The sequence below is a fragment of the Equus quagga genome, chromosome 9, assembly GCF_021613505.1.
Source record: "Equus quagga isolate Etosha38 chromosome 9, UCLA_HA_Equagga_1.0, whole genome shotgun sequence".
Classification (NCBI taxonomy): Eukaryota; Metazoa; Chordata; class Mammalia; order Perissodactyla; family Equidae; genus Equus; species Equus quagga.
Genome location: NC_060275.1, coordinates 26,977,994 through 26,989,483, shown reverse-complemented (window position 1 = coordinate 26,989,483; position 11,490 = coordinate 26,977,994). Strand labels below are relative to the sequence as shown.

At 54.3% G+C, this 11,490-nt stretch overlaps 1 protein-coding gene across 3 annotated transcripts in view; it reads right to left on the bottom strand.

Moving 5' to 3' along the window:
- Window positions 1–10,082, bottom strand: part of ZBTB7C (zinc finger and BTB domain containing 7C) — a 347,966-nt gene extending 337,884 nt beyond the window's left edge. For 2 of the 3 annotated variants that reach the window (XM_046671524.1, XM_046671525.1), the window contains exon 1: window positions 9,706–10,079. The gene's annotated coding sequence lies outside the window, so the exon portion shown is untranslated. Of the gene's footprint in view, window positions 1–9,705 lie in introns of all 3 variants that reach the window. The other variant, XM_046671520.1, reaches the window with a different exon arrangement.
- Between the last annotated feature and the right edge of the window lie 1,408 nt (window positions 10,083–11,490).

Below are 11,490 nucleotides of genomic sequence, written 5' to 3'. Positions count from 1 at the left end.
CCGCCACAGCATGGCCTGAGGAGTGGTGCCATGTCCACACTCAGGATCTGAACCAACAAACCCTGGGCCGCCAAAGCAGAGTGCACGAACTTAACCACTAGGCCATGGGGCTGGCCCCCTGTTCCACTCTTAATCCTTAAACAATGAAGCAATTTTGTTCTTTGAAGCATCTTGTGAACAATAAGTCAGCAAGCTTAGAACGCTATCAATTTGTCTGTATTCAGAAAACTCAAGGATTGCTTTCATTAAAAAATCACTGGGTAAAAACCAAGACTGGAAACAACCAAAACATCCATCGGTAAGGGACCGGTTAAATAAGTCAAGGCACAGTATAGCCACACAATGGAATCCATGTAGCCCAAACGAACAAACAAAAAGGAATGAAATTCTTTACAGTCAGATAGCCCCATCATGTTGAGTGGAAAATGTAAAGTGAAATATAATGTATATGACATGCTTCCATTTGGGTAAAAAAAATTGAGACTACACATGCTCATGTAAGTGCACATACATCCACGTTGTCCTGGATATGCACAAAATATCTTTAAATTGAAGAAACCGCAACAGTGGTTGCTCAGGGTGAGGGAACTAAGAATGGGGTGAGAGAAGACGTTTCGCTTAGAACACCCTTTTGTACCTTTTGAACGTTAAACCATGTAAGTATTGACCTATTCGAAAAAATTAAATTAAAAATTCAAAGCAAACAATGTGTGGAAAAGCAATAAAAAATCTAGTTTGGGAAAACACGAAAGAGAAATCCTCATTTAAAGATGGTTCAGGGCAGCTGTTGAGTCATCTGTCAACTGCAGAGGAGACAAAAAACGAGGAGGCACCCTTGTGTGGCCCGAAGGACGTCGTGGGAGCCGTGGGCTCTGGCGTCGGCTCCTCTGCTGCCTTTCTTGGTGACCTTGGGGGGTGGAGTGGTGGGGCCTCTCTGACCCTCGGTTTCCTCATTCGTGAATGGAAATGGTTGGACCCGCTCATACAGCATTCTTGCCTGTGTGGGAGTGGGGGGGGGTCCTCTGGTAGACACAACTAGTTACTTAGTGAGAATCTAATTTAAAAAGAAGAGCCATTCCTTAAAAAGGAGACACAGTTTCCTTCTCCCCACTGCCCCCAGAAGTCTGTGGCAGGGAGATAAAAACCTCAAATCTCTCCTCACGGGTGTCATGAAACCAGTGCCTCTGACTTCAGGAGCTTAAAATACCTTCGCGGACACACCCGTCCCTCCAGACACACCTGCTGCTTTCTTCCTCCCTCTCCCCACATCCTCTCCAGACAGGCCAAGTGCCCATTTATGACAGCACTGAAATATTTCCTTTTTTGTTCTAATATTTCCTGTGGGGCCCCTCCCCTCTTTTATGGCTGCCATCTGGGATGACCCAGCAACAAGAGGAAGCTTTAGGATGTAAAGACAATGAAAACATGTCACTTTTTAAAAATAATCGTTAACTTCCACCCCCTCCATCCCTAAAACACACTCTTGATAAAAGGCATCTCAGTGGTGGTGACTGGATATTGTCCATGCTCAGAGAGGCTCACACGTCTAAGTTGTCCAGACAGAACTTTCTGAGGAGATGCTTTCCAACACAGGGCCCAGCAGTCCTCTCTGTTGCCCAGACTTTCTCTCCGGCCCCACCTCCACCCTCTTCCAAATTAGGAAATGGCTAAATTTGCTTTCCATGTCTCTCTCTCAGGAATTAGAGCACACCAGAGCTGAAATGGTTCTTAGAGATAATGTGACCCCATTTTGCAGATGGGGAAACTGAGGCCCACAAAAGTGGAACACACAATATGTCCATCACTGGGCCAAGGCACAAGTCAGGTCTCACAACCTTTGCTGCTTCCCTCATTTGCTTGCTTTTGAAACACTCCCTGCCAGAGGCCCAGCTGCCTTCCCTCGCCTTGAAGAGCACACCCAGAAGCTCCAGCCTCCCCGAGACTGGCCCCCCCGACCTGTGCCCCAAGCTCACTGCCCTGTCCCCAGGGGGCTACTGAGCACTTGACATGTGACTAACGTCACATGTTGAAATAATAATATTTTGGATATATTGGGTTAAGTAAGATACCTTACTAAAATTCATTTTACCCATTTCTTTTTACTTTTTTAAAATGTGGCTACTAGAAAATTTAAAATGACACGGACGGCTTACATTGTATGTTCCCTAGGCTGCGCTGTTCCAGGTCCTATGCTGCTTTCCCACTGAGCTCCCAATCAGCAGAGATGACCTGTCCCACATCCCATGCTCTGTGTGGCCAGACATCCTCTACTCGAAAGACCAACTCTTGCCCAGGCATAAGGAGTAAACAGTGTGCCCCTGCCAGGGACATCCAGATTGTGCCTCTGAAACCTCAGGATGGTTTCAGAAGTAGGTCTTCCCTTCTGCGGGAGGCAGGGAAGGAGGGGAGGATTCTGGTGCCAGTGAAATGTTAACCCTCTCTACGAGTGAGCAGCGGCTTCCAACAGTCACCTTTCCCGGAACTCACCCCCTGAAGTAAGTCCAGGGTTCTCTCGGGAGAAGGAGGAGGAAGAAAACAAGGTCTTGGATGTCTTTCAGCACCAATCCTCAGTCTTCTCTCTCCTCTCCCTTCAGGTTAGGACCAGAAATTCACACAACACACGAATGATGGCGGCTTCCATGGATGGACTCCTCATTCTTCGTCAGGAGCTGCACTTCCTGTGTATTATCTCATCTCATTTTCCCAACCATGTGTGAGGTTGGTTATCACCATTTACCTGATGAGAAACTAAAGCATAGAGAGGTCAAGTAATGTGCCCGAGGCAACCTCAGGAAAGTGGCCAAGCCACAGGATTCAGGGCTGCTCAGCTCCCAAACCCATGCTCCTCACCATGCCTTAATGTCTCGAGGCCTCAGTTTCTTCATCCGCAGTATGGGGATGATACCTGCCTGAGGCAGGGAGGGCTCCCATGATCCCTGAGAACCATCCTCTCCTGGGACTAGGTTCTGGGCTCCTGAGGAGCTACCAGTTTGAAGGGTTTCCATCTCTTGCCATTCCCTGGATGGGCTGCACCCCTTCATCCCTGCTGGCAAAACTGTTCTCACTCTCTCCACACACCCCACTCCTCCTGCCTGGGTGCCCCCCAGTTCCTGTCTTAGGGAGGTGAGTGCCTCTAGCCCCTATATCAAGATTCATATCAAACTTAACTTCACGTCATCTGAAAACCCATCAACTGAGTCAGAGAGCCACTTCCCATGCTGCCTCTCTCCTACTCTCCTTCCCAGGAAGTGATGCTCTTCCCCACCCTTCACCCCCAGAGCCTGTGCTCCGCCACCAGCCAAACAGCCAAACGCACTCCCAACGGAGGCCTTCACATCTGCCGGCTTAATCAGGGTCACCTCCCACAGGAAGGATTCGGTATTCCATTCATTCAGCAAAATACTTCCTGAGTACCTACTGTGCGCCGGCTGTTCTTCTAGGCCCTGGGCACACGGCAGTGATGGCGACAAGGCCGTCCTGAAGGAGCCAAGGTCATCCCCAAACAGCGATGCCCTAAACACTAATCCAATGATAGGAGTTCAAATTTCCCGAGATTCTCCTGCTCTTCTTATTTTTAGGTCAAGGAACGATTAGTGAATGGGCACTGGGCGTTATTTGGTAATGGTTAAATAAGCTTTGATACATTACTTGAAGGAATGCTACAAATCCATTAAAACATGTTTCTAAAGAACATCATGGCATTGGTAAACGCAGGAGAATGCTCAGTAAGCAGACAGCTTGCAACACCATATACCAGTAGCTCCTAACACGGAGATGGAGAGAGATGAGGAGTGAAAAGTATTTCCGAGCTCGATGTGTTGGGGGTGGAGAGGGACAAGGTGGGAGACTATTTTCCTAATTCTAAACTACAGAAGGTAAAGCTTGCTGAGATCTCAGCCCGTGAGGAGACTTGAAAAATACATTTTCTTCTAAATATCAGTGATTTACAGTAGGAATGTCTCAGACTCCCAAGAGAAAGAAACCTTCCTGTTTATTAAAAGATGGCATGGGTTTAAAAAGTTTTAGGGAACCATGTTTAATCCTAATTATACTTACGTGTGTGTGTGTGCGCGCATGTGTGCGTGCACAAGTTGGGGGGAGGGAGAGAGAGATGGCGGGTACAGAAAAAAGACTGGAAGGAAATACACCAAAATTAGGGTGTTGTAGCAGTTTTTCTTCTAATTTTACACCTTTTCATATTTTCCAGATTTTCTATCACGACTCTTATTGCTTTTATAATCAGAAAATAAGCAGTAAACTGAACACTAATAGTTTTTTAATTTCCTCATGAATCTGTTTTTACGGGCACCGTTTCAGTGGGGTTTGGAAACCAGCGGGGTGTGAAACACAAATGAAATTCCCCATTCCTGCAGGGCCCAGTGTACCCCTCGGCCCCGAAGAGAACCCCTCCCTGTACCCATGCTGGCTGCCAGCTGTCCACAGCTGTTCTGAGGAGGCTGCGAATGAACGGAGCGGGTGGAAAAACACAACATTCCTGACTCTCCAAGGATGGCATTATGCTTGGAACTCTTGCTCACCAGAGAAGTAAATAAACAGAGAGGGAGAGAGAGAAATGGCAGCCAAGTGAGCTGGAGGAACTTCAGTCCTGGACGGGGGTCAGCTTCCAGAGCTCCCCAATTCCTAACATAACATCTGAACGAAGACCCCCTTCACCTGAGCCAACCAGCCTTGTCAAATCAGCACTAACACCACTTGACCATGGCCCTCCTGGGCCATTCCTCTTAAATGCCACATTCCCTTCCTGCCACACATCACCGTTTGTATGAACAAGCTTTATTTCTGCCTCTAGGCTGAAGAGATCCGGAGGGCAGAGCCCCTGGCTGACCGATCTTCATACACCCCCCGGCACTCAGTGGCATGTCCACTCTCCAACTATTTCCTCGGGCACTGCTATGTGCCAGGCACTGTTCTGGTGTTGAGGATACAAGGGGAGCAAAACAGAAAAGGTCCCTGCCCTCAGGGAGCTTACATTCTAGTGGGAGAGAGGAGTAATGAACAAGACTACATCTCAGATGGAGTTGGGTGCAGTGAAGAATACAACACAGGGAGCTGTTTCAGTTGAGATCTAAATGACAAGGAGAAGCCAACGAGGGGAAGATCTGAGGGAAGGGTATTCCAGACAAGGAGAACAGCCGAGGAGAAACACACGGGCTTGGTGTGTTCAAGGAATAAAAAAGATCTGGGAGGGTGGAATATAGGGGACTGGAGTGGGGTCAGAGAGGCAGGCAGGGGCCAGCCCCAGGCATGCCCACAGGAGGGTAGGCAAAGGAGTGGCCCATCTGCCTTAGGAAGAAAGCTCACTCTGCCTGCTCTGTGAGGCTGGATTGTGCCATGACAGCCCAGAGAGGACTTCATCGTTGTCCACTGAGTCAGCAACTGGGTGCCCCCAGCATTTCTAGTGAAATGGAGGAGCCAATCAGCTTGGTCCAGGGCTCTCACAATGCCTGTGGAACCCCAACTCATCTCATCCACACTCTGCGGCTACGTCCTTGCCCTCCCGACACAACTCCCTTCTCAGTGCCAAGGAGCACAGCTGATGGCAATGAGGAAGCAAACTCGTCTACCCATCCACCTGTGTCCAGCCCTCAGCATTGGCTCAGCAAACATTTTTCATGCCCAGACCATGTGCTGAGCGCTGAGGATGTGCAGATGAGCAACATACAGCCCTGCCCTCAAAAGCCGCAGCCTGAGGAGCCTACGCCAGGCTCACCAGGCACCACCCTCAGCCAGGAGCTGCCCAGCGCCCATCTCTCCAAGGAGGGCCTTCCACTTAAGTCTTCTCTCCCCGGTAAAACCTGCTGTGAGCCCCAGAGATGGTTCCCATGGGTGGATTAAATCACTCCAATGCGTTAAACAGAGAGACCAGCTCAGTGCCCTGCCTGCTTCCTCCACCACCATCCTCATTCCTCCATCAACCCAGGGAGAAAACACAGCTGGTCTCAGGAAGGAAGCTGTAACCGGTGGGATGGCAGGTACTGCTTATTTGAAGACAAAGGAGGACTTTGGTGCTGGTATGAAGAGTGGCAGGGCGAGGGGGACCACTGGGGACTGGCCTGGGGTAGGAGCGGGGAAGGAGGGAACAGCCTCAAACCTCCTCAACCAGCACCGCAGAGAAATGCCGCAGCGCACAGAGGGAACCACATCTAATCTGCCACTTTCAGAATCTCCTCTTGCATAAAAATCATTGTTGTCGTTATTCAGAAAAGCCAATTTCCCCTACTTGAGCAGAGTCTTAAGTTCTGCCCTGTGAGACTTATGGGGTGTGCCTCATTCTGTGCAAGGGAGGGGACGGTGGTCAGCACCTGAGAAAAGGTACACGCACTGACTCTAGGAAATCCTTATATCCGAAGTCCCCGGAGCAGCTGAAGTTCCAAGAAGCCCTGCAGGGCCCTCCTCCCTGCCAACGCCCCCTCCCCCACCCCCGCTGGCCAGGGTTCGCTCCAAGACCTGCCATGCGGCTGGATGGCAGGTTTTCTTCCAGAGGGGCACAGCCATCCTAGGGAGAAGTCAGCACCGAGGATGGTTCCAGACCCTTGAGTCTCTTCTTGCCAGGAGGGGAGGAGGGGTTATAAATAGACTGGACTCCTTCAGCCCAACACAGGCACAGATCCCACACCCCCGCCCCAGCCTCAGCCAGCTGGTCCCTCCTCGCCCAAGTTCCCACAGGCAGCTATAAGAGGGAGGGAAACCGCTCACCCACACGGGGGTGGGGAAAAAAGTCCTTCAGGCCCCCACTGGAGTGAGGGGCCTCCCATGAATTGCACTGTAACCCAAGCATACCTCTACACCCCTTTGTAATTGTAGGACTGGAGAGGGGTGAGGGGCAATATTATTAGGGGGCCCCGTATACTCTGGTCAGCCCAGAAACCCCAGGCACATGCTCAGAGTATGTTAATGCAGCAAATGAAGTTACAGAAATCACACTTTCCTCTCTCTGCCTCAGTTTTCCCATCTGTAAGATGGACAAAGAGCTGAACTATGTACCACTCGGGGATGCCGATGAGACTAGCATGCAATGAAAGTGAAAAGGCACTGTCCAAACATTGTATTATTATTAAGACACCAGATCTTGGTTTCTTCTACAGGAGCCCCAAGCACAGCTATGAGGACATTGATTCTTATCTGTCCATGAAAGCAGAAGAATTATACTCGGTGACATTGCATCAGCCTTGAATTCTTGATACTGCATGCCTTTGAAAACAGTAAAACTTACAAAATATCCTCTTACAAGTCATTTCTGACTAATACAGATTAACACACACCGCACCCAGAGCTATTCTGAGTTAATATGGGTCCGCTGGACTGTACATGACATTACAGACTGAAGGATAAGCATTTCCTAGAATATTCTGGTTTGGAGAGGGGGGAGTTCTCCCAACAATCATTCTGTTTATCATTCAAATCCCTCCCACCCAGACACACTGGTAAGAAACAAGTGGCTAAAATCTAAGTGGCCAACTTGCAGTTCTTTTTAATTAAGACACTTTGCTCAATAAAATACAACACAAAAAACGTTTACTGAAAACCCACTCATTAATGTCTAATAGCTGTGTCAAATACTCATAACAACATTTATTCCAACACCCCCAGATAATTGCTCATCTCTCTCATTTGGTATCCACAACAGCACAGCATTTGTGTCCAAGTGTAATTGATCCAGAATTGGGCTCCCTTTCAAAAATATCTGTAAAACCTAATTACCAGGAAAACAGAGTTCTGGCATTCTACAGAAAGTGGGTGCTTCACTGTGAGACAAGCTGCAAACTCATCTTGGCTAATCAAGCCACATTATGTTACAAAAGGATTCTGAGGAATCTGGGGTGAGGAGGGAGCATGAAAAGTTGGGACAGTGTCAGACTGGAATCTGCAGTGACAGTCTTGATTTTTTTAAGGCAAAGGCAGAGGACAGGAAATACACCACATTAGCTGGCAAGCATAGACCTAGAAACTACCAGATAATGAGCCTGTGATGGGCTTGGGTGTGGGGGTGGCATTTCTGATCTCAGGCCCTACAAGGCCTTGCTGAGGGAACTCTCTCCACCCTGGCCTGGGAGGCTGATGTCATTTCTAGTCTCCCTAGGCCTCTAACCATTGTGATGGGTCATTTTCCTTCCTGAGGCCTGAGTCTCCTCATCTGTAAAATGAGGGCTCCCGATACCCCTAGGATGTCTTTCAGCTCCAAAATTCTGTGACCCCTTAAAGCAGCTTTCTGCTCAGGTGCTTGCTGGGGTTGGGAGAAGAGGGAGCCGGAGCAGGACCAAGGAGAATGAAGGACTGAGTGTCTCCAACTCGCATGCAGCTCTGCACAAACTTGCAACAGTCGGGTATCAGACCCACTCCGGGGATAATGACTTCTTTCAGCCCAGGAGGGACCTACCGGGGTGGTTCTAACCTCACTGCCCTGGATTCGTCAACACGGCCAATGAGGAACGGGGCCAAACCACCGGACTTCTTGGAGCCTCTTTCCCAGAGCTGACCACAGCACATCTTCCTCTTCTGAGGACTCTTCCCTTCCCATCCTCATGCCTCTCCATGTCCCAGAGGCTCCGGAAACCCCAGCCCTAGCCTTGCGAAAGGTCCGGCGAAGCTCCCCGGGCAGGCGGCACACGCCACCGATTCCTGGCTCCCCTCGGTCCTGGACCCTCGCCGCCTAGGCTTGGGTACCAGCCTCCACGGCTGGTTTCAGAGGAAACGAGAGTTGTTGCCGCTTCGCTTTTCTTTGGCTCCTCCTGGCCCTCCTTCTAATGAAAACAGACAACCAGCCCGAAAAACAAAGCAGCACAGCGGCCCGAGACAATTTGCTTTCAAAGGAGCTAGAGATGCGCGCACCACGAGCGAAGATGCGCGCAGTTCCTAGGAAGAGATCCTGCGCTGCTCCGTGCGGGTGACAGGTACCGGGCTGACGTCGGCTTAACTTCCCCTAGGCACGGAGGAACCGTGCGCGCGCGCCCATTTCCCGCAACTTCCCAAGCGGACAGCAGAATGGGTCTTAGGGTCCCGCAAAGGTGCCACCTCCGGCAGGGACCGCCACGAAGCCCATGAGCCGCGTCGCGAGGTGCGGAATCCCAGACTTTCCAGCCCCTTTTCTAATCTTCAAGATAAGACAGCGTGAGGTGCGGGTGCCAAAGTCTCAGGAAACTGTCACTCTCCAAAATGCTCCAGCGCCTTCCTGGCAGAAGTGCGGTAAAACTTTTGGCAGAAACCACCTGTGGCTGCCGACAGGCCCGCCCTGCCCCGGTCGGGAGGCGCCGCCGAGCCCGGGGCCGCACGCGCCCGCAGAAGTTCCCTTCCAGCCCCGCGCGCCACTTCGCTCCGGGCCGCGGTGCCAGCCAGGAGGCGCGGCGCCCGCTCGCTGGCTCGCTCTCCTCTGGCTCTCCCCTCCTCCTTCCCTCCCTCCTCCCGCCTCCTCCCGTTGCATGGCTGCCGCACGGAGCCCCTGAATAGCCACCGCAGCCCCCCGCCTCCTGCCCACCGCGCTGGGGGCGCCCCTGTCCCCGCCGGCGCCCCAGGGCGCGCGGACTGCCGGCCTCCTAGCAACAGCCCCCGAGACAGCCTTCGGCGTTGGCGATGCAGAGCCGCCCTCCGGGAGCCCCGCGACCCCCAGACCCGCCTCGGCAGCCGAGGTGCGGGGGAGACCGCGACCCTCACAGCCGGTGCCCCAGCCCGGGGCGCGAAGCCACTCACCTCTGCGCGCCGCCGGACCCGCGCGCCTCCCGCACTTGGCGCCGGGCCGTGGTCCTCGCGTCCTCCCTCGCCGCCGCCGCCGCGGTCCGTCCGTCCCTGTGCGCCCGAGCAGCGCGGGCCGCGCGCTGTCAGAGTCTCGTGGCGGGGCTGCGCCGGCGGGTGTGGAGCCGAGCGGCGGCGGCGGGCGGGCGGGCAGCTCCTCCCTCCCCGCGCCTCCGCCCTCCTCGCGCCCCGCCTCCCGCGCCGCGGCTGTCAGCCCCGCGCCCCGCGCCCTGCGCCCGCGCTGCCCGCGCCACCGGCTCCGGGGGCGCACTGGGCTAAAGGGCCCGGATGTCTGCGGTCGCCTCTCCCTCGCGCCCGCCCCCTCCTCGGCGCCCCCCTCCCCGCCCTGCCACACATGCACTTGCTGCGTCTCAACCTCCTCCTCGGCTGCGTTTAATTTCTATTCTGACAGTAACTGTGGCGGGGGGCGGCGCTGCAGGGGGCGCCCGGGACCGGCGGAGGCGGCGGGCGGCAGTCAGGACCCGGCGCGGGGGCGGAGTGGGGGGCCGGGCAGAGCCACCATCCACTCGGGGCTCCGCATCTTTTTTCTTTCTTTCCTTTTTTCTCTTTGCCTCCTCCAGGATTTAAAGGGACAGCCCCGGCCGAGGCGAAGGGCCAGGCGGCCGCTGTTTCTCCGGTCTCCAGACGCCCTCTGCGGCCCGGCCGGACCCGCCCGCACCCGGAGCACAGGCTCCCGACAGCCGGGTATTTTTAGGTCCACACCCGGCACGGGGCAGCGGGGCGGCAGAGCTTGGCTCGGTTGCCCCGGCGCACGGCTATTTTTACAAAGTCCGATTGGGGGAGGAAATAAAACAACTCAGCAAGTGCTTCCCCAGCCGAAAGCAGGGAGCAAGGAGTGGGCGCGAGAAGTTTCCCAAATGCTCTCGGAATTCCAGAGAGCTCAGAAAGACACCTCTCCAACACGAGAGACCACAGGCTTGCAGCGCTCCAGGGTGCCCGAATCCTGGCGGGCAATCCCGCCCTAGAGGCCTCTCGGCACAGGGTCCCCCCCTCCGCTCCCCACCCCGCCGGCCAGGATCCCCGCACCCCGCACCCCGCGCGCCAGGGACCGGCCTCGGGCCACCGGTCACTCCCCTGGACGGCCTAGAAGGCGGCCTTCGGAAGCATCCAATCACCGAACTACACAGCCAAGGGGCGGGCCTCGGGGCGGCTTGGCTCCGCCCCGTCCCGCCAAGGCCCGCCCCCGCGGATACGGTACCTACCCGCTCCAGAGTCTCCGTGGGACGCGCAGCGCAAAGCGGTGACGGACAGCGCAAAGGGCCCATCCGCGGGATGAGGAGGCGGGGAGCGGGGGAGCGAGTGGTCCCAGGCCCGGAGGGACGGCGTGAACGGTCGCGGGCGAGGCCGCTCTCGGGCAGGCGTTCTGGCCACCGGCAGGCCAGGGCGCACAGGAGCTGGCTTTTCCCTCTACCTTTTTGCAACCCACTCCTCCGCGCTCCCGGCAGCCATAGGAACGCTTGCTCGCCGCGGAGCGGCATCTGCGACTGTACCCGCCGACGTAAGCAGGTCCTCTCCGGACTCCTCCCTCAGACGCGGGAAAGTTTGCGGTCCTCAAACTCCTCCAGGGGCTGCGCTTACCTGAGTCGCGCGGCGCTCAGGATAGGCGAGAAAGCGAATCCCTCCCTCCTGGGATTCGTAAGCGGGCTGGCCAACGTCTACTGAAGGGGCTGCGGGGCTGCTGCTGTCTGGGTAGTGTCTTTTAATGTTGGAGATACTCGATGA